The sequence below is a fragment of the Felis catus genome, chromosome C1 (genome assembly GCF_018350175.1).
Source record: "Felis catus isolate Fca126 chromosome C1, F.catus_Fca126_mat1.0, whole genome shotgun sequence".
NCBI classification, from domain to species: domain Eukaryota; kingdom Metazoa; phylum Chordata; class Mammalia; order Carnivora; family Felidae; genus Felis; species Felis catus.
In genome coordinates this window covers 118942688-118947303 of record NC_058375.1, presented here as the reverse complement: position 1 = coordinate 118947303, position 4616 = coordinate 118942688, and the positions used below count along the sequence as shown (strand labels likewise).

Sequence of the window (4616 nt, the reverse complement as noted above, 5' to 3'; positions counted from 1 at the left end):
ACTCTTGATGAGATGTTTCATCTCACGTTCAATTCCCCAATTCCATCCGAGACACATATGCGCGCAGGACTGCTGACCAATTACAGCCTACGTCTGTGTATAAATGCGGATGGCCGTTCTTCAAGTGCAGAAGCTTCTCGAGTTTGTCCGATCGACACGGGTCTCCTTTGCTATGAAATGAGCTTCAAGAATCTATAAAGTTTTGCTTTCAGGCTCAAATACAATCTCAAGGTCATTCATTCATTCAAGAAATATTTATGCTGCCCCACTAAGTGCCACAGACTTCTATACACTGGGGGCATTCTAACAGCAGGAGACAGACCAGAAAAAGATTTTTTTTTTTTTTTTTTTTTTTTTTTTTAGAGTTAGAGGGGCAGGGAGTGCTGCAGGGGGCAGGCTTTTGCTATTTTATATGGGGTGAGCGGGGAAGTCTTTAACAGCATTATGCAGACACCTGACAGAAGCGAGGGCAACTCACAAAAATAATGAGGAGAAAAGGCATTGCAGGCAAAAGGAAGAGTGAGTGCAAAGGCCCTGGGCTATGAATGTGTTTGGCAAGCACCAGGAAGAGAAGCAAGGCCAAAGCGGCTATTCAGAGAGAGGAGAGATGCTGGTTGAAGTCACATAAGCTTAGGGGCTGATCACATAGGACCTCACAAATCTCAGCAAGAAATTGGCTTTTTTCCTCAGCAAAGCATGACAGGATTTAGGTTCTGAAACAATCACTCTGACTGCTGGGGGAGGGACACCGTAGCAGGGCAAGGAGTAGGAGCAGGGGGTCCCAGTTAGAAGGCTCTTGCAGTAATCCAGGGGAGAGATGGTGATGCCTTGGACCAATCAGTAGCAGGGAAAAAGGCGAGTCGAGGCTGGAGGCTGGATATACTTCGCAGGTGGAATTGACAGGGCTGGCTGATGGACCGGATGTGGGGTAGAAGAGGAAAAAGAAAAATGTCTCCAAAGTTTTGGGTCTACACAAACGGACGAGGGTTCTTTCCTTCGGTGGGGAAGACCGAGGGGCGACCAGGGGAGGGGAGAGAGCTCAGAAGCTTGTTCTCTGACATGTTAAAGTCTGAGATGTCTGTTAGCTCATTCGCCACCTTAATGGAGATATAGAGTGGCCAGTTAGAGGTACGAGTGCGGGGCTCGGGGGAAGATCTGGGCTGTGGGGTAAAATGAGGAGTCGGCAGCATGTAGTTGGTGTTGAAAGCTGTGAGATGGCTGAGCTCATCACGGAGGTAGATGCAGTTAGAGAAGCCAGGGGGACTGGGCGTTCCAGTATTGGAGGAGATAAGGGCGGGCGGAGGAAATGAGGTTGAGTGGCCAGTGGAGCACGAGGAAGCCACAAGAAGCAGGGGTTTGCAAGAGGAGGCTGTCCGTTGCTTTTGTGTCAAATGTCCCTGACAGGTGGACTCAAACACGGAGAAGCACATTCCTCTGGCAACAGGGGAACCACTGGTGACCCTGCCCGGCGCGGTGTCAGTAGACCGAGGGGGACAGAAGCCCAACCAGAGAGAGTTCAAGGGAAGCTGAGAAGTGGAAAAAAGGAGGGTGTGCAGAACTCTGTCAAGGGTTTGTGTTAACAGGAAGATGGGAGTCACCCCAGCATGTTCACATGCCGGTGGGAATGACCCGGAGGAGGGGCGAGGACAGCACTGTGGTGGTGCTTGGGGGTGGGGGCGGGGGCGGGGAGGATGCCCAGACGAGGACAGACTTGGAAAGGGGCACTGCTGCTGGCTCACCACTGTCACAAGCGGGGGGACACGGTAGTGGGAGCAGGAGCAAGCCACCCGCCGATGGCCTGTTTTCTCAGTGAAACAGGAAACAACAGGAGCAGCCCTCAAGAGGAGAGGAGGGGTCAGGGTCAAGGGTCGAGGGTCAAGGAGAATGTCCCCTGGAGGACGAAGGAACCAGGGACGTGCGGGGCTGCTGGGCAGCGTTAGGAACTTACTGGAGCCCGGCACTCATGAACCAAAGCTTTGTCAGTCCACATGCTTGTATCCAGCCGTGTGCAGGCATTCCAGGCACAGAGTGGGACTAAACCCGGGGGCATGGTGGATGAGGACCAGAGAGTCTCCGGGGAGGGGAGGGGCAGTGAAAAAGGTGGTAGGGGCCACGAACTCTAGGCCCGGCGAGGCTGAAGAACCGCTGAGGGGGTGGGCACTGGAGGGGGAGGGACGGAAGGGCAAGGGGCCACGGTTGGAAAACGAGAGGTGTAGTTATGAAGACCGTGTTGCCTACTGGGGTGTGGCTACTGATGATGACCATGGCTAAGGTGTGACTGCGGGAGCAGGAGGCCGAGACGGAGTACGGGATCAGCACATCGCAGCCAGGCTGGTCAGTGACCTGAGAGCCCCGTGGTACTGTGAGGCTTCTCTGTACTGAACCCCGACCAGAGCGGTACGGGAGAGGTGACGGTGAGCCAGGAGCTAATATGGTGAAGGAATGGGGGGGCGGGTGGCCGGGGGCCTGCAGGCGTCTGCAACGGGGGGTGGGAGGTAGGAAGTGCGTAGTCTGATGGCACGGGGAGCAAAGTTGGGGGTTAGAGGGAGGAGGAAGGACAAGGATTAGGAAACTAAATGAGTTTTTGTGTTTGTTTTTCGCTAAACAGAATTTAACACTGAAAGGATAGGAGAGAGCTCGTGATCTTTCTGGCTCCTACCACGAACTCCCCTCCCACAAATGCTGGTGGGGCACAGAGAGAGGTGGAGGGTGGCAATGAGTTTGATAGTGTGGGTCCAACGTGCGCGATGGGGGCTGCCCGGGCCTCCAGAACCCAAGACCCACCGCCTTGACGGTGGAGTTCAAAATATTAACCTCCAACCAATTAAAAGGAACTATCCTGCCAGCTTCAGTTACTCATGCTAATCTAACGAATCAGAAGAGTTCTGAGGAAAGTAAGGGAAACCGCGAGCAACCAGTAATCAGAGCCCTGCCCCCAACACGCATGCACACACAACAAAGAAAAGATGACAAGGGTCGGTACCTCGAACACCATCATCCTCAGACTTCTCTTCCCGCTACAGATGCGAGTCCACAGTCTCAGACACCCCCTCCTTGCCTCCATATGCAGCGGCAGTTTTCCAAAGGGGCCCAGGCAAAGCCGCCTCTCTGGGTGTCCCAACGAGGCAGGAACATCCTCACCTCCCCTGCCTGTGTGTGGAGGAGGCAGAAAGGAAAGCAACTAAAACAGCTTTGCTGAGGGAAAGCTCCTCAAACTCACATACAGCGAGGCTCAGCTAAATGTGGGACTAAATGTGGGACTAGGGCCTGTACGTTCCTGTGGCACAAGAACAATTGAAAAGGGCACAGAACCATGTAGAAGGGGTGCCAACCAATAACAACGGGACAGCGTCTCTTGGCTGACACCCTTGCTACCATGTTTCTCCAAGGGCCCAATATTGCTAAGTATGGCATTTGAAGCCAGGAGGAACCTGTTCTGTGACTTCTCAGGTTTTAGGTCTTGGGCGAGTGTCTTCGTGTCTGAGAGCATCAAGGTTCTTGGTGCCTTGATAAAGTTGGTGGCTGCTGCAGTGCTCATAATAAGCATAAGACACTGTGCACTTACCTTTGTGCTAGCCCTGCGTGCCCCGTAGGCAACGTCTTGCTCGATCCCCAAAACTCTGTGAGGTGGGCATTGGCTTCTCATTCTACAGATGGGGTTCTGCTCAGAGTTCTTTCCAACTTGAGGACTTATGACATCATACTTACGACACCTGCAGTGTCTGGAACATAGTGATGATTCCAAAGGAAAAGGATACTCCTGAACCATGTTTAAGAGAATGAGAATATTTTAAATATCAAATGATAGCGCTTTAGAGCGCATGTGTAAATAATGAGATATATGCAGAAAAAAGTATGGCATATCGGGCTACGCAAAGGAATGACCTTGGAAGAAGGGGATTTTTACTTACCTTAAAAGTTGGTTGTTTTTAACAAGCAGATGTTACCTGCTTGTTAACCAAAATTGGGGAGGCTGGGGGCTCCGTCGGTTAAGCGTCCGACTTCGGCTCAGGTCATGATCTCACAGTTCGTGGGTTTGAGCCCCGTGTCGGGCTCTGTGCTGACAGCTCAAAGCCTGGAGCCTGCTTTCGATTCTGTGCCTCCCTCTCTCTCTGCCCCTCCCTTGTTCATGCTCTGTCTCTGTCTCAAAAAAATAAAAATAATCAAATAATAATAAAATAAACAACAACAGGAAAAAACATACCAAAATGATCAGAAACACTAAAAAACCTATATAGAAGAAATAACCCTAGATGGGATAACCAAAATGTTACTGGAGATTGCCTAACGAGTTTTTTTCCTTGCTTCTTTTAATTTTTTAAAATTAATTTTTTTAGCAGGCTTCATGCCCAGCATGGGGCCCGAACTCACAACCCTGAGATCAAGACCTGAGCTGGGATCAAGAGTCAGACGCCTAACTGACTGAGCCACCCAGACGCCCCTATTTCTTTTCATTTCTGTACAGATATTAGTTATTAGTAATTCTAACACAAATACATTCTCCTTATAAACATTACAGGCTTTTACGATTTTAGGACTTTCACCTCCCAATTGTGGTCCCCTCCCTAGAGGTAATCAGAGTTACCAATTTGGTGTATATTCTTTTTTGCATATGT

General features: G+C 50.7%; 1 long non-coding RNA gene across 1 annotated transcript; it reads right to left on the bottom strand.

The window, feature by feature from the left end:
- Positions 1-325: 325 nt before the first annotated feature.
- On the bottom strand, positions 326-4097 carry LOC109502634. The gene is made up of 2 exons (XR_002744753.2): positions 3566-4097; positions 326-3150 (listed from the first exon to the last, which is right to left on the bottom strand). It is a non-coding gene; the product is annotated as an uncharacterized LOC109502634 (long non-coding RNA).
- Between the last annotated feature and the right edge of the window lie 519 nt (positions 4098-4616).